General features: G+C 42.2%; 1 long non-coding RNA gene across 1 annotated transcript in view; it reads left to right on the top strand.

The window, feature by feature from the left end:
• LOC138351912 (uncharacterized) overlaps positions 1 to 18,605 on the top strand; it is a 146,123-nt gene that overhangs the window by 106,527 nt on the left and 20,991 nt on the right. Inside the window, exon 3 of the long non-coding RNA XR_011222672.1 lies at positions 2,269 to 2,316. This is a non-coding gene — a long non-coding RNA (uncharacterized lncRNA). The remainder of the gene's footprint in view (positions 1 to 2,268; positions 2,317 to 18,605) is intronic.

Below are 18,605 nucleotides of genomic sequence, written 5' to 3'. Positions count from 1 at the left end.
TTTTCCAGCTTCGTCTTGTGCTTGACAAGGAACGGGCTCCATGCTGGGGTCGTAAAGTGTGTGTACTTACCTAGTTGTGCTTGCTGTAGTTGAGCACTGGCTCTTTGGTCCCACCTCCTCCTGTGTGTGTGTGTGTGTGTGTGTGTGTGTGTGTGTGTGTGTGTGTGTACTCACCTATTTGTACTCACCTATTTGTGCTTACGTGGGTTGAGCTTTGGCTCTTTGGTCCCGCCTCTCAACTGTCAATCAGCTGGTGTAGAGATTCCTGAGCCTACTGGGCTCTATCATATTTACACTTGAAACTGTGTATGGAGTCAGCCTCCACCACATCTCTGCCTAATGCATTCCATTTACACCATGTGTGTGTGTGTGTGTGTGTGTGTGTGTGTGTGTGTGTGTGTGTGTGTGTGTGTGTGTGTGTGTGTGTGTGTGTGTGTGTGTGTGTGTGTGTGTGTGTGTTTGAGTGTGTGTGTGTGTGTGTGTGTGTGTGTGTGTGTGTTTGAGTGTGTGTGTGTGTGTGTGTGTGTGTTTGAGTGTGTGTGTGTGTGTGTGTGTGTGTGTGTGTGTGTGTGTGTGTGTGTGTGTGTGTGTGTGTGTGTGTGTGTGTGTGTGTGTGTGTGTGTTTTGCTGTTGGCTTCAGTTCCTCCTTTTCAGTCCTTAACCTCTCATCTCCATTTTTTTCTCAAAATAACTTTTACTTACCACCGATCTTCTTCTTCGTTCTCCCACCCAACACAGATTCCGTTACCTTCCTCATATACCTTCCACTTCCCCTTCCACATCCTACATTCTTTTCCCCTCTCCCTTCCTTCCTACCCACCTAAGGCTCCCCCTCCCACTTCCCCGCCCTCGTCTCACAAGTGGGTGACACAAGATGAATCTCTTAAGTGGGTGAGAGAACCGCCTACGTGCTGCCAGCCTCTGGGGCCTCACTTCAACTCCTCCCAAGACATTGACTGCCCCACTTAAGAGGACGCAAGCTGCAGACGGCCTCCGCAACATTTGTGCACGAGTAAAACAAGCGTGTGAACAAATGAGGGAGATGCTGCAGTAATGTCCAGTTCTGGTCTTCCCAAAACAAAACAAAAAACAATGGGGGTTTGCTTAATAAGGACTAGCATGAAGCGAGTTTTTATATAGCAGGATGCTCAGGGCTAAGGTCATTGTTTACATTATTGTGGGTCAGTTGGCCTGGTGTGTGTGTGTGTGTGTGGAGGTGTTGACGTATCTAGTAGTGCTTGCCATCAGTGACAGCCAGGAAGTGAGCTGTCCAACCTTTCTCACCTTCCTCAACCAGCCAACCAGTTGGCTGGTTTAGGAAGGTTGAGCTCATATAGAGTTCTAGCTCTTTACGCCCCCCTCGACCCCCGCCTGCTAGCCTCGTTGCTCTTGTTACATTATAATTTAACTATTGTGACGTTTGAATTTGTTGGAGGATATGGCTTCAATGTTGTGGACGGAGGTGGCTTACACTACCTGTATTTCAGTGTATTCCACCACCCGTGCAGGGGGTACTAGTTCTTGTTTACAGTTATTCGATCAATTTGCGTTTCCAGTTTCCGCCTATTCCTTCTTGCTTTACTTTCTCTTGATTTTAAAGAGGCTGTCCTTGTCCACCTCGTTTATTTCCCTCGGGATCTCGTATGTTGTGATTATATCTCCTTCTGTTCCTTCTCTCCTCTAGGTCGGGGAGATAGCTAAGCTCACTTAACTCTGATACTGATTTTGTTGCTAATGTATGTTTAAGGAGAGGATGGAGGGGTGAGTGTAGGGATGTATGGGACATTGATTAGGTAGGTACTCGCTTTGTTGTGAGTACTTACACTCTGTGGGTACTCACTTTGGTAGGTTTGCGTGTGTAGGAGTGGTTGGGGGTGGGGGGGGGGGTCATCACCCAGGCTGGCTACCAAGGGTAACTCCTGGAAAATATGTGTTAATAATGTTATTCACAAGACGTATCATATGAGTCCTCAAGAAATATTTACAGTTTATTTACAATATTTATTTACAATATTTATTTTAATCTGAAATGTGCCATTTCAGATTATTTTTTAACCGAAAACAAAACATTTTACAAGCAACTTTAATTTAAAATCTATTTGATTCTAAAACGTTTTGACTATTTCTAAACATTTTATAATGGAATCCATTAGCGCGATGTTGGGGGGGGGGGATTTTGGACCAAGTTATTATTAATAAGATTTGTTGACGCTTATTAAGGAGAGAAATGTTGGCATGACTTTATTTCTTACTTTTTTGTTTTTCCAGGTGTTACAAGAACGTCAGAATTGTTGCCGCTGCTGCTTTCTATACCTGGTGAGTAGTGTTGCTGTCAGCTGCAGCTGGTGTGTTGTGTTGCTGTTTGCTGTCAGCTGCAGCTGGTGAGTAGTGTTGTTGTCAGCTGCAGCTGGTGAGTAGTGTTGCTGTGGTCAGCTGCAGCTGGTGAGTAGTGTTGCTGTGGTCAGCTGCAGCTGGTGAGTAGTGTTGCTGTCAGCTGCAGCTGGTGAGTAGTGTTGCTGTCAGCTGCAGCTGGTGAGTAGTGTTGCTGTCAGCTGCAGCTGGTGAGTAGTGTTGCTGTCAGCTGCAGCTGGTGAGGGCCAATGTTGTCAGCTGCAGCTGGTGAGGGCCAATGTTGTGTGGGCTGTGTGGAGAATGAGTACAACAAATCCCTCTCCCAAACAGCCGCCAGCAATTAGCGTCAAGTAAGGATATGCTGGTAACTCGTGTCCTACTCTGGCTACAGGTCTCTCTCACTCTCTCACTCTCTCTCTCTCTCTCTCTCTCTCTCTCTCTCTCTCTCTCTCTCTCTCTCTCTCTCTCTCTCTCTCTCTCTCTCTCTCTCTCTCTCTCTCTCTCTCTCTCACTCTCTCTCTCTCTCTCACTCTCTCTCTCTCTCTCTCTCTCACTTTGTGTGTGTGTTTATACACGTTTTTTTCCTTCTCTGACTCAGACTAATCCGTTTACTCTGCCTGTCACGGCCTGAACCATTAATGTGTTCAGTCATTACTGCTTCATCAAGATGCTCCCTGGGCTGTACTGTGTGTGACCTTCATGCATTAATATCTTGGTTGTGTTGCCGCCAGGGACCCTTGTCGTTCATAAGTTTGCCGGTGACGTACATCAACTTAGTCATTAGCAGTACATCAACAGTTAAATGTACTGTGTACAGCAGTACATTAACACATAGATACATTAATAGTACATCAACAGTTAACTAGTGATGTACTATTAATGACTTAAGCCAACAACGGTTCATCAACAGTTAAGTCATTAGCAGTACATCAACAGTTACCTGTTGATTTTGTCCGAAGTTAATAACTTAGCCATGGATGTACTTTTGTCCGAAATGACTTTTCTTGTGAGTATTGCAGACACATAACTGAGTTATTGATGTGTGTATTTGTGTGGGTGATTAAATATGTATGTGTATGTATATAGGTATACGTTATATATATATATATATATATATATATATATATATATATATATATATATATATATATATATATATATATATATATATATATATAAATTTTGTGAGGGTACCACCTCTGGTGCCAATGTGGGGACCCATAGCCTCGGAGAAGAAAATAAAAAGTATTCAGAGGAGACCTTGTGGTTTCTCACTGAACACTAATATTATCTTCTCCTACCACCCCCATTCTTTTGTATGTACACATATATATTTACTTTATTTGAACTTTGTTACAAAAAAGGAGTTACATATGGGTTACAAAGATGGTTATCATAGGTTGTCGAGTTCCTCCAGCTCCTCAGATGGCGGGCAGGAACCCTGGATGCAGTGCGCATTTCCCCTCTGTATCGCCACACTGAGGCGCTGGAAAAGAAAGCTTGCAGCTCTTGGGTCCCTTGTTGTTTCAATGAGCCTAGAACCCAGTTCCTTCAAAAAACTGGTAGCACTTTTACCCCAGGCGCCGAGTGTCTCAGAAGCAATGGAGACAAAATTGTAGTGGTGATCCAGTTCTCTATACTTATATATATATATATATATATATATATATATCATTTTAATGTAATTTCTGTGTGTTTGTGAAGTTGGGGCGTAGAGTGTATTCTGTTCTTCCACCCGAGTGCTTGCGGGTGATTGGTGAACACTTGGAGTGGCTTCAGTAGGGACCTCTAGACTTCCTGTGATTTCAGTTGAAATTAGGTTATATAACTTCACAAGTCAGTGGTGGTCTAGTGGTAGAGTACGCGGCTTGGCAATGCCTGGGTCGCAGGATCGCGCCCACCTCACAGCCCTAGTGATTTTCTAATTGGTGTACTGTTAAAAAAAATGAATTGTGATTTATTGTTAGCAATTGATGGATTGTTAATAACTTAGCAATAAATGTGTTGATAGAACAAATGTACTATCAACACCTCTATCATGTCACCCCTAACTCTTCGCCTTTCCAGTGAATGCAACTTAAGCTTTGTTAATCTTTCTTCATATGAAAAGATTTCTAATTTGGGGAATTAACTTATTCATCCTACGCTGGACACGTTCAAGTGAATTTATATCCATTCTATATATTCATTGCTAAGTGTTGATAGTACAAATGTACTATTAACGTATCCACCTATTAGAGCGTTAGTAAGAATAGAGCTTGACACAGCATACATGGCGCGTGAGTGTGAAGGCGAGGTCTGGCGTTGCCGGCCCCGACTGTCTGTCTGTCTGTCTGTCTGTCTGTCTGTCTGTCTGTCTGTCTGTCTGTCTGTCTGTCTGTCTGTCTGTCTGTCTGTCTGTCTGTCTGCGGTAAATGACTCGTGGCAGAGACCATTCATTGTCCCAGTGTGTGGCCTGGTTAGTTGAGTGTGGGGAGGGGGGGGGTGAGTGTAAGCTCTTGCTTGGACAGCAGCCCGTCCTCATAAACAGTGGCCAAATGCTTGTTGATCTACCCGCCTACTACCACCCAACTCCCTTTCGTTTATGAATGAAACGTCCAAGTGGTTGGGCACCATTCCCTTCCCCACCGTTCCATCCCAAATCCTTATCCTGACCCCTTCCCAGTGCTATATAATCGTAATGCCTTGGCGCTTTACCCTGATAGTTCCTTCCTTCCTTCCTTCCTTCCTTCCTTCCTTCCTTCCTTCCTTCCTTCCTTCCTTCCTTCCTTCCTTCCTTCCTTCCTTATGAATGAAAACAGTTTACTCATGATTCACAGCTGCAACCCGCAGCCCGTCCTCCACACAAAGATCCAAAAGTGATTCCATGCACCCGCCAAACCCCAGCTGTTTATGAATGAAAAACGGTTTACACACGACTCACAACTAATTTCGTTCGAACACTTCCGGAACAAGTGCTTCACTGACGAATTTTGTTCGAACCACAACGCTATAAACCAGCCCGTCCTCCAAACAAAGATCCAAAAGTGATTCCATGCACCCGCCAAACCCCCCTGTTTATGAATGAAAAACGGTTTACACACGACTCACAACTGATGACGTTCGAACACTTCCGGAACAAGTGCTTCACTGACGAATTTTGTTCGAACCACAACGCTATAAATGCTTCACCCACGTACTACAAATACAAATAATCGCCAACAGAACCTAAACACCTAACCTAACCTAACCTATGCCTATATATGCACAATATGCTAATATATTATAATATTAATTTATACTTGAGAAAATTCCCGTTTTGAATGAACAGCATGTAAAAATTTATGAATGCGTCTGTGGGGTCGACCGCTGGATGGAATGGACTTACAAGTCGAGGACGGGTTGGGATTTGTTCATGTATAGTAGCTGTTGATATGTTCGTGTTGTGCCTGCGGCGTGCGTGTGTAGAGGACAAAGCCGTCATTACTACACGCACACAGCCCTCCTCCTCCCTACAGCCACCACCACCACCTAGGGACCTGGCTGGCGGCGGCGGTCCCGTATGACAAATTGATCTGAGGTTCCTCTGATTATCACTGTTGGGTAGCCAGGGGCCAGATTCACGAAGCAGTTACGTAAGCACTTACGAACGTGTACATCTTTTCTCCATCTTTGACGGCTTTGGTTACATTTATTAAACAGTTTATAAACATGAAAATTTCCCAATCAACTGTTGTTATTGTTATAAACAGCCTCCTGGTGCTTCGGAGCTCATTAACTGTTTAATAATTGTAAACAAAGCTGCCAAAGATTGAGAAAAGATGTACAGGTTCGTAAGTGCTGGCGAAACTGCTTCGTGAATCTGGCCCCTGGAGTTTCGCCAAGTGATGGTTACTTCCTCTAGAGTATAAAGTTTCGGGTGTGGGAAGGTGGTCGAGTCATTGATGACATTTATGACAGCATCGTAATGTCACTGTCGTCAAATAAATCAAATATTTATCAAATTTTTGGATAATGTTCATAAAATTGGGTGGAACACTTCAACAGGAAGAGCCAAGCCGGCGGATACAATGCCTCGACGTGCAACAGGATAAGAGGGTTAACCAATTGGCAACGCAAATCTTAGTGTGTGTCTCCTGTTCTTTTGGTTAGATCGCATCGTACACTCGACTGCCCTACGGGCGGTACAATGGAAGACAGTGTCTGTCATTTAGACGGATAAGTTGGCAAGTTGTCCCCGTGGCTTGTCGATTTCTTCTGGCAAGGTCCAGAGCAGAACTCGCTTCCCCATCATCGTTCTGGAAGCAAGTGTCCTTTGGCCAAGTGCCTGACATCGTCTCTGTCACCCCTCTGTCATCCCTCTGGACCCCCTCTGTCACCCCTCTGGATCTTGTCTACACTCTGCCACAGGTTATCGTAAAACCTGTTGGATGTGTTTACCAATCCAAACCTGTTGGATTGGTAAAGGATGTTGTGTTAGATTCAGCTACTGGGAATAAAAAGTTCCAAGTAGCACGGGCTATGGTGAGCCCCGCTCCTGTGCTTACCTGGCACAGGAGCGGGGCTGTAAGCTGAAGATGATGATAAAACAACTTCCGACCATTGGCTTCTAGTTGCACCGGGTCATTCCAGTCGGCTGAAGCTAAACCTCATATATGTGGGAACTTTTACCATCGGTTTAGAGGACTTTGTCTATAGTGGTGTCCCGAGTATTGTCTAGTCCGACCCTCTTAACGCAATCCACTGATACAGCACTTGTCACATACTTCCGCCTCTGAGAGAGACATGGTTAAATGTATTCAAATGTTTGTTGTTTACAAGGTGTTAGGAGGTAGTTGATGCTGTTGCTCTCCCGTGTCAGAGATGAGGAGGAGGAGGTGTCGACCAGCCTCCTCTTCCCCCACTACCAGCCCGACACAGGAAGCTGGCAGCCCTCGGGCTTTGTCTCTCTTTCCTTCATCCTCTCACTTTTTTTTCTATAAACACCGCATCTGGCAGGTGGTGTTGTGTTACCACGTCTGGCAGGTGGTGTTGTGTTACCACGTCTGGCAGGTGGTGCTGTGTTACCATGTCTGGCAGGTGGTGCTGTGTTACTATGTCTGGCAGGTGGTGCTGTGTTACCATGTCTGGCAGGTGGTGCTGTGTTACCATGTCTGGCAGGTGGTGCTGTGTTACCATGTCTGGCAGGTGGTGTTGTGTTACTATGTCTGGCAGGTGGTGCTGTGTTACCACGTGTGACAGGTGGTGCTGTGTTACCATGTCTGGCAGGTGGTGCTGTGTTACCATGTCTGGCAGGTGGTGCTGTGTTACCATGTCTGGCAGGTGGTGTTGTGTTACTATGTCTGGCAGGTGGTGCTGTGTTACCATGTCTGGCAGGTGGTGCTGTGTTACCACGTGTGACAGGTGGTGCTGTGTTACCACGTCTCGTCAGTTCACTCATGTCCTTCACGATAAAGATTGTAATAGTTCGGTCATAAGATTAAGACATGTTACCATCAAAGCGTGACATTGTCGTACTGTAATTTAGTGCAGACTAGTTACAGCGTCGATCCAGTGTGACGCGCGTGCGTGCGCATGCGTGGGTGTGTCCTCCCCACCCAATGGGACCTCCCCCCACGCTACAGGTGCCCCCAGATTTCCCCAATAGGTGTCTGTGTCAGCCAGCGCAGCCTGTCTGTTCTCTTGGTTTGCCACAACGTGGAAAAAATAGTCTTAGACAAGCCAGAGACGTAAGGCACCCAAGTAACCTAAGCCAGCAAAGTGATGCAAAGACAATTGTGGATATTTGTAAGTCGCTTTTTGTTTTTTTAGTATTTTGTAAGTTGGGGACCACAACACCATATAAGTGACGTATTGGTTGAGAGGGTTATTCAACGTAGGCTGGTTGCTCGTCCGGCGACTCTTGGCAATTCCTACATGTGTGTATCTACTATTTATTTTACTGTTTACTATTTGTGTCTACAGAATAGGAGCCTAATTCACGAAGCAGTTACGCAAGCACTTACGAACGTGTACATCTTTCCTCAATTTTTGACGGATTTGGTAACATTTATTAAACAGTTTACAAGCATGAAAACTTGCCAATCAACTGTTGTTACTGTTATAAACAGCCTCCTGGTGCTTCCGAGCTCATTAACTGTTTAATAATTGTAAACAAAGCCGCCAAAGATTGAGAAAAGATGGACAGGTTCGTAAGTGCTTGCGTAACTGCTTCGTGAATCTGGCCTTCGAATTATTAGCTCTTGGAACCCGCCTTTCCAACCAATCTATTTTTCCTCTATTATACCTCCTACATATATTTCTCTCTATCACACACATATCCCCAGGAAGCAGCCCGTTGCAGCTGTATAACTTCCAGGTACTTATTTATTGCTAGGTGAACAGGGACATCAGGGTGAAAGGAACTCTGTTCATTTGTTTCCGCCTCAGCCTGGAATCGAACCCGGGCCCTTAAGACTAAAACCCCCGAGTGCTGTCCACTCAACCGCGAGACCCCGTGTATTCACCTAGTTGTGCTTGTGGGGGGGTTGAGCTCTGCTCTTTCGGCCCGCCTCTCAACTGTCAATCAACTGTTATTACTATTTTGTGTGTGTATGTGTGTGTGTGTGTACTCACCTAATTGTGCTTGCTGGGGTTGAGCTCTGGCTCTATATTCCCGCTATATGTGTGTGTGTTGGGATGTTTATGTATGTATGTATGTATGTATGTATGTATGTATGTATGTATGTATGTATGTATGTATGTATGTATGTATGTATGTATGTATGTATGTGTGCGCGTTTACGTTCGTCTGTCCTTTTCAAGATGTTCATACTCAAGTCCTCTTTATTTTGCCTTCTAAAAATTCGTTCTTCTCTTTTCCTGCCTTCTCTTCCTCTCCTCCTACTCTTCATTGTCCACTCCCTCTTACCGCCGCCCCGCCACGCCCTAGATAACCAGAGATAAGACATGGGCGTGGCCACCCACACATAACCACCGTCATTAATGGTCATATCATCTTCAGAAGTCTTCGCTTCATAGTAATTATTACATTTTATTCCTTCTCAAATGTTTATTTTAAATTATTCAAAGATATATAATGCAACTTGGTGGCCTTATAACATGTAGTGTTTGTATTATACAGTATAGTGCAGGTAAGGTTATGTGAGTTAACTATTGTATTGTTTTTTCTTCATACATTCCTCTTTTATTTGAAGGATAAATGGGGGGGGGGGGGGGGGAAGATGTCGCAAGATGGGGGAAGGGGTGCTGCAAGGATGGTATGATCGTTGGGTATGAATGAGCTAGGGTCCCGAACCCGTCCTCGACTCAAGTCCATTACATCCAGCGGTCGACCCCACAGACGTATTCATAAATTTTTACATGCTGTTCATTCAAAACGGAAACTTTTCTCAAATGTAAATTAATATTATAGTATATTAGCATATTGTACATATATAGGCATAGGTTAGGTTTGGTGTTTAGGTTCTGTTGGCGATTATTTGTATTTGTAGTACGTGGGTGAAGCATTTATAGCGTTGTGGTTCGAACAAAATTCGTCAGTGAAGCACTTGTTCCGGAAGTGTTCGAACGTCAACAGTTGTGAGTCGTGTGTAAATCGTTTCCATTCATAAACAGGGGGGTTTTGGCGGGTGCATGGAATCACTTTTGGGTCTTTGTTTGGAGGACGGGCTGACCGCTGGATGTAATGGACTTGAGTCGAGAACGGGTTGGAGTTGACTGCGCTGATTGTCAAAATAAGCCGTTTGGTTGAATTCTACATCATACTTTAAACTACATCGTACTTTAAACTAATTTCACTAGTTTTGTATTGTCATAAATAATGTTTACTCAAAGTTCCCTTCTTATTTCACATCGGTTATTGGGCCCCAATTTTTGTAGCGGAACACGAAGGTGTATTGCGGCCGTTGTCCTCCGCCGAGCTACCGAGGCTTCACGTAAACATTCCCGCGTGACCGTCACCATGGCAACGCCCACGGCTCCTGGGACTACGCCCACATGGTTGCCTGAACACCAACCAGAATTAACGGTTGATATGGACTCATAGTTTATTCATTTGAAAAAAAGAGGACAGTTGGATTCTGTTTTTCCCCGTTCTTCAACTACTACTACAACTACTACTACTTCAACTCTTCAACTATTGTTATTTTAAATTCAGCTACTTGGAACAAAAAAGTTCAAAGTAGCACGGGCTATGGTGAGTCCGTAGTGGACTTAAAATTACTTAACATACCTTAATTTCCTCTGTTTGCATTATGTATATTTTCCTCGCGTTCCATTCCTTCTTTGTTGAACTTGTAATAATCTTGAATGTGTCATTTAGAAGATGTTTTAGAAAACTATTTTGAAGATATATCGTCAGTAAAGACTGAAAGCCTAATAATATTGTGTTAATTAACTGCGTTACAACGCGGGTTCACTCTCCTCTGGGACACTAGTTTTTATTTAAGATTAAGATCAAATGAGTATTTCTTTACAATATGTTAACAATTTGTTTTTTATTGTAATGTGAGAAAACATAATAGAAATGAGATGTCTTTAAGATACCTGGAAGAATGGCGGTCCATTATATACATACTGGAGCACCACAAAACCCTAACAAGTCCAAAACATTGATAAGAACACAAATTTTATCTAAAATGATGTAACACTTTGTGCTTTAATATTGATGTTGCTCTCCCGCCTAATCTTCAACCTCTTAAGTAATAGAAATCATGATAGCAAATTTTAAGATGGATATCTGGTAGTTACCACGTGTTATAGTGCTACGGGCTCACCATAGCCCGTGCTACTTGGAACTTTTTGTTCCAGGTAGCGAATCTTTAACAATAACAACATGTTATAGTGACTCATCTGACCATGAGTGAATACACACACACACACGAATGGTTCTACAAGACTGTAATCTAATCTCTATACGACATATTTACACGACCCAATGTTGCTTCAAGGTGCATAATAAAATATAACAAAAATATAAAATACAACATTCAATAAACATCAATAGTTTGCTTCAACAGATTATTTAAACAAGCACAAATAGCTAAGTTAGCATTAGGAATGTTATAAAATAACCAAACACAAGGGACTGCAATATCTAGACGTAATTAGAAAGCGCGACAAAATGTTCGACTAATATGGGAGACTATTTTTAAAACTGGCTACTTCAGTGAATTGAGCCCGACAGGCAGTCCAGAGCCATTTAGACCAGGTTTAATTAATCCATTGCACAGTTTCCCAAATTCTTTAATCATTTTTGTTGAAAGACCTGACTATAATTTTAAAATCATCAGAATGTAAGTCATGACCTTAACTGTAAAGTTTCTAATTAATGAATTAGTTTCACTTAATTAATGAGGTAGTTTCACTTAATAACTCGGGGTTTCTGTAAGAGAAATTTCTGTGTTCACCTATTCTAATTTTAAGGTTTCGGAAAGTACTGCCTCTGCAGGCGATGAGTCACAATAACGTGGCTGAAGTATGTTGACCAGACCACACACTGGAAGGTGAAGGGATGACGACGTTTCGGTCCGTCCTGGACCATTCTCAAGTCGATCGACTTGAGAATGGTCCAGGACGGACCGAAACGTTGAGAATGGTCCAGAACGGACCGAAACGTTGAGAATGGTCCAGGACGGACCGAAACGTCGTCGTCCCTTCACCTTCTAGTGTGTGGTTTGGTCAACATACTTCCTCTGTATCCGCTATGATATTTGTTATAATCGATCCAATAGAATACAATATTGGAACACGGATCAGATTGTGTGAATCTTTTAATTCGTGTCACTATTAATTGTATTTTTTCTCGGATAATCATTCATAGGAGTTTTAATATAATATATATTTTTGTAAAATTTATTAATTTGAGTTATAATTTATCAAGAAAATAATTGTTTTATATGAAATAATGGTAAGGATAGCCATTATATTGAATAAAATAATTATTATAACATATAATCTTCACAAGACAAATCACGTTAATGTTATCGGCATCACAGTACTGTGCTTAACTAAGAGGATTGAGTGTGTTAAGATCAGCTTCATCATTCATGTATACCTTGGGGGTCTATTCATGTATACCTTGGGGGTCTATTCATGTATACCTTGGGGGTCTATTCATATATACCTTGGGGGTCTATTCATGTATACCTTGGGGGTCTATTCATGTATACCTTGGGGGTCTATTCATGTATACCTTGGGGGTCTATTCATGTATACCTTGGGGGTCTATTCATGTATACCTTGGGGTCTATTCATGTATACATTGGGGGTCTATTCATGTATACCTTGGGGGTCTATTCATGTATACCTTTTGGGTCTATTCATGTATACCTTTGGGGTCTAGTAGAGGAAGGGAAGGAGTGTTGTGGATGAGACTGGAACTGAGGCACTGAGGTGTCGAGCGACAGTGTCAGTGATGGTGGCTTCACTCTCTCTCTCTCTCTCTCTCTCTCTCTCTCTCTCTCTCTCTCTCTCTCTCTCTCTCTCTCTCTCTCTCTCTCTCTCTCTCTCTCTCTCTCTCTCTCTCATCCCACCTGACTCATGAGGTAGCACCAAACCTGTATGAGTGGCGCTGGATTCTGACTCAGCCCACCTTACTCATCAGGCAACACCAAGCTTGAGTGAGTAGTGCTACTGCTGCCTTCCCCCCACTCCCCCAACACACCTGACTCACGTGTTGTGCTCGATATACCGTATTGATCCAGGGTTTTTAATCCATATGGCATAGAAACTAACCTGCAGAAGGAACACTCCATGGGAAGGAAACTGCAAGGGGAGAGGGAGGGACTCTTGTGGACGAGAGGGTGACGAGGAGGCTTACTCTTCAGGGGACGAGAGGGCCAGCTGCTTGGGTGCCGCGTATAATAGCCTCGTACTTGGTGTGTGGTTTATTAACTTTACTGGCGTTCATGTTCTTTGTCGAACCTGGTTTACCGGTTTGACTGGAGATGGCTTCTACGACTGATTTCAGTCCATTCCACTAGTGCAGTCCACTTGTTCACCCGTACAGGGTACCAGTATTTCCTTACATTTCTTATTTATTTGTGTTCCAGCTTCCACTTTTTGTTTTCTCGCCTTTCTTTCTCTGACTTTACTTTAAGGATATCACCCGTGTCCTGTCCAAGTCCAATACTTGTATTATTCCACAATAATCTGCAGAATTGCGTACCTAACAGGTTTTACATTGTGATCGGTTAAGAGTTTGTCTCATACTTCGACTAGGCTTCTCTTATGATAGTCTGATTAATAAGGTTATTGCTGATTACGACTCGTAAGTTCACATAATCATCACAACCCGGGTAATCAGGTAATTTTTTTTGTCAGAAAAGTGTTAAGTTCCCTTTTGAGGTTATCAACCTTTGCTCCGGAAATATTTCTTATTTTAACTGACATTATTTGTGGATTTTTCCCTATTTTTTTCTGTTCTTGGAAGTACTATTGATCGCGATTAAAAACGTACACTAGAACACACACACATAAGCTCGCACGTTTTCTTGAGCATAGCTCCGTAAACACTCAGTTAATTAAGTACAGATTGGCAAATACATTCATTAGGATTAGAGTTCCTTGGAATGCCATGGCTCCATTTATTTGTGTGTATAAACGGAGTTTTTAATTTGCTTTCATCTACAATGTTATAATTATCATACTATAACTGAATGTTGCTGGATATAGAGACCACATTTATTAATATAGACTTTATAATTCATGAAAATGAAATATGTTGCGTTTCTCGGCAATTATTAATGTGTTTATGTTGGTGCCATTTTCTGTAGCGTCTTCAGCTGTGGATTTATATATATATATATATATATATATATATATATATATATATATATATATATATATATATATATATATATATATATATAAATTGCTGTACACGAAAGTTGTTAATGAGAGATATTTGTGTTTGTGAGTTGTATATATGTAGTAATAGTAATGATCATATTATCACCACTTGGCCCCCTGAGCACCCAGCAGTAATTGGCCACTAATGGTAGATTGTGTTCTCCGGAAAATATGGCGCTGAGCAACATAACCGGTCGGGAGCCGGTCGGTCGAGCGGACAGCACGCTGGGCTTGTGATCCTGTGGTCCCGGGTTCAATCTCGGCCGCCGGCGAGAAACAATGGGCAGAGTTTCTTTCACTCTATGCCCCTGTTACCTAGCAGTAAAATAGGTACCTGGGTGTTAGTCAGTTGTCACGGGCTGCTTCCTGGGGGTGGAGGCCTGGTCGAGGACCGGGCCGCGGGGACACTAAAGCCCCGAAAACATCTCAAGATAACCTCAAGATAACCGGTTCCCAGTACTTGTCCCGAGGCCCATAACTCAGGAAAATAATAATAATAAATAAATAAATAATAATAAGTATTATTATTATTTATTAATTTTATTAATAATATTATTAATTACGTCCTAAAATTTGTATTTTTAATATATTTATCCATATACATTGAGTCTTTCGCCTTCATTCAAGCACTTCGGCATTGTAGTACGTTTCTTAATAATAATAATAATAATAATAATAATAATAATAATAATAATAATAATAATAATGGTAATGTCTTCCCACAGACATAATAACATAGGATAAAAACCCACACTTGTGTATTTGTGAAATTTATGTAAGGAATTTATATCAAGTTTTTTCGCACTCTCCCGAGTGCTTTATCAAGGTCTGAGTGTGTGATTAGGACGAGACTTACATCTCAAAGTCTGGTCCTAATCACCACACTCAGACTTTGATAAAGCACTCAGGAGAGTGCGAAAGACTTGGTGTAAATTCCTTACATAAATTTCATAAATACACAAGTGTTGGTTTCTGTCCTATGTTATTAAGTCTGTGAGAAGATACTACCATTTTTAATTATTATTATTATTTTTGAGAAACGTACTACAATGCCGTAGTGATTGAATGAAGGTGAAGAGAAGACTCAATATATGTATAAATGTATTCAAAATACAAATTTTCGGATGTAACCCACATTCTTTCTCAAGGTGTTCTGCTAGAACATTGTATTGTTGGCAGAACATTGTTCTGACAGAGCATTGTATCCAGTACCTTGAGAAAGGATGTGGGTTACATCCGATTTTTGTTGTTTTGTTTTTAAACATTTATACATACATTAGGTCTTTCCTGCACCTTCATCATTACTATTATTATTGTTGTATTTGGGTAGCATGGCATTAATCATTGTGTGTTTTCGGCATATTGAATATATTGTAGACAAAATAGTTTTCATTCATATAGCAGTTTTATATCTATGGCATAATCGGTATCTAACATTAGCTTTCTCTGGAGGAGGATAAATGACAGGATAGAAGTCTGTTGAGGCGATAACACGGTTTAAATAGCCAGTGTGACGGGTGCGAAGTGAGGGGATGGTTGACGGGTAGTCTCCCCCCTCAACCCCCCATCCCCACCCCCATCCCCACCCCCTCCACGGCAACTTGTATGCAACTGATGCATCGTGTGCCACTTCTGGTTCATCTCCCTCTTCTAGTATGCTGTTCTGCTTGAAATCAAAAACATTTTTCAGTATCAATGAGTCCTGGTGTAATAGAATTTTGTGTTTTTTAAATGTATATTTTGATGTTGCAAGATATTGGGGTTTGCATGGGCACGTGACCGTGTTAGGAGGCAGTTTGAAACGGGCGCCCCCAACGGTTCTGTCATTCCTGGGAGGTGGCCCGACTGCTTGCGTGGTCTCTGGCCTCGCTGCACACTGCCAACACACCAGAATTCACCACAAACCTTACTTGTGTAAAGGAGGAAATGTAGATGTTTATCTCTCAGAATGTTTGGTAATATGTTTATTGTTTGTGATGTGTGTGTATGTATGTATTAACACGATGTACTGAACGGGGTGAGAATAGCTCGAGCTACCTCATCCCTTTGTGTGTATTTTATATCAATAAACTTATTTCAATTTCAATTTCAACCACAAACCAATACTGTTGGTTGTTGCAAGCTCCGTGTGTGTGTGTGTGTGTGTGTGTGTTTGTGTGTGTGTGTGTGTGTGTGTGTGTGTGTGTGTGTGTGTGTGTGTGTGTGTGTGTGTGTGTGTGTGTGTGTGTGTGTATATCTCGGGAGACTGGAATTTGTGTGTACTTATCTGATGGAGGGGTCTTGTGAGATGTGTTGGGTCAGGGATGGCCACCCGCCCCTGGCTGCTGCTGGTAGATAAACACTTGCAAGAGAGTCAGTAAACATTCTCAACAACGGGCCACTCAGAAAGTGTTCACTTCTAAGCTTCTTTTATGTGAAGTTAATTTTGTGGCAGCCGGTATTATGATGCGCAGTTTGGTGTTGCAATGATCAGATAATATTGGTCCTGCATTACGTCACCGCCTGGGAATGTTTTCAAATTTATATTATTATTATTATATCTTAAAATACGAAGGAAGTTAGGATGACAACTATACAGTTGTTTTAACACGATATTTCTTAGTTACTATTTGATAAAAGGAATATAGGCATCTAAAATTATACATAAGCCTATTGAAGTAGGCTACCGTCACCCATCGTTGTGTAGCCAGCCACTCAAGCGTATGTCTCCTGTTGTCCGCGTGTGTCTATTGTTGGGAACACAAAGTTGCAAGTAGCACGGGCTATGGTGAGCCCGTAGTGGACTTACCTGGCACAGGAGCGGTACTGTGTGATGTGTCTCTTAGACGTTGTCACTTAAATACGCACACTAGGGCGTGTACCTCAGTGCTAACACCCGCTCACTAGCTTTCCCATCATTAGCATTATTAAGTCGGTAATGGCTTGAGAGTTCTATCCAGACTTTACCCATTTTTTTAATTTGGATTAAATAACAATAATAATGACTAACAAGAATATTTGTATTACACGAGTCTTGTATTCCAAGCATGTAGGGATGATTTAATTTGGATGTGAGATCATTGTATGACTTCACTTACATTCATAGTCATTAATGCGTAGTTTTCCGTATATACATGATTGTTTGCTACTGCTGAAGCATGATGCTGTGCACGGAGTTCACTCTGGACTTGTACCGTCTGAACAAAAATAAGGATAGCAAAACACGTGGGGTTGACCTTGGTAGAGGTTGGGGAGGGGGGGGGGAGTGGAGGGGGTTGTTAATAGGGTGTTATTTTCCACGCTGCTTCACCTGCAACTTCTCGAGCGCTCTCCCGTGATGCAGCCGGGGTGGGGTGTGTGGTGGGGGGTGCTGGTGATGCTCTTATGGGAGGGGTAGGCACCAGCAGGATACTCAGCCTCCGCCTCCCTCCCTTGCCTTCCTCTCTCTCTCTCTCTCTCTCTCTCTCTCTCTCTCTCTCTCTCTCTCTCTCTCTCTCTCTCTCTCTCTCTCTCTCTCTCTCTCTCTCTCTCTCTCTCTGTCTCTCTCCCTCCCTCTCTCTCTCTGTCTCTCTCTCTCTCTCTCTCTCTCTCTCTCTCTCTCTCTCTCTCTCTCTCTCTCTCTCTCTCTCTCTCTCTCTCTCTCTCTCTCTCTCTGACACATGAACATAGCAACCCGTTCTCGCACTTGCTTATAGTCAATATCTTGCTTATGAACAAGTACATATGTGACATACTAATTTATTGTGAATATTTGAGGTTGAATAGCTGAATAGAAAACCACAACCTAACCTAACCTTCTTAATATGTTAAGATATTACAATTAGTACTGAACCAATTCCTATATTGATATTACAGTTTTATAAAAATAATAAAACAAAACTAAAATATTTAAATAAATTGTAAAGTAACTCAGGATATTGTCAAATTTTGTATAAAATATTGTTTAATAAAACTGAGGGAAAGGTTAGTGCTTTGAAAAAAAATATGGCTTGGAATATGTCGCATTGATGACCAGACCACACACTAGAAGGTGAAGGGACGACGACGTTTCGGTCCGTCCTGGACCATTCTCAAGTCGATTCTATCAACAAAGTAAGTCAACTTACTTTAGCCACGTTATTGTGACTCATCGTCTGAATATGTCGCATATTTATTTATTTATAAGCGAAATAGTGACTATAAGCAATAAGTGATATATGTGCTGTCTTGTGGGAGAGCAGGTTGCAACATAGGCAGCATGCATATAGATGGTGATATATTCTACAAGGGCAAGCATTTGTTTGGTTAACTTCACGGCTGCGAGGAAGGCGCCACCAATGGGAGGAGAGACAATACAAAAGACTAGCGTACCATATCACTAATTCCACAACGAAGAGACAAATGATTCAATAAAAAAAATCAGAGGTTATAGAAACAATAACTTCCGGCAGCTAAGGGATCAC

This window comes from Procambarus clarkii, chromosome 51 (assembly GCF_040958095.1).
Source record: "Procambarus clarkii isolate CNS0578487 chromosome 51, FALCON_Pclarkii_2.0, whole genome shotgun sequence".
Lineage (NCBI taxonomy): Eukaryota > Metazoa > Arthropoda > Malacostraca > Decapoda > Cambaridae > Procambarus > Procambarus clarkii.
This window is presented reverse-complemented; position numbering and strand designations above follow the sequence as displayed.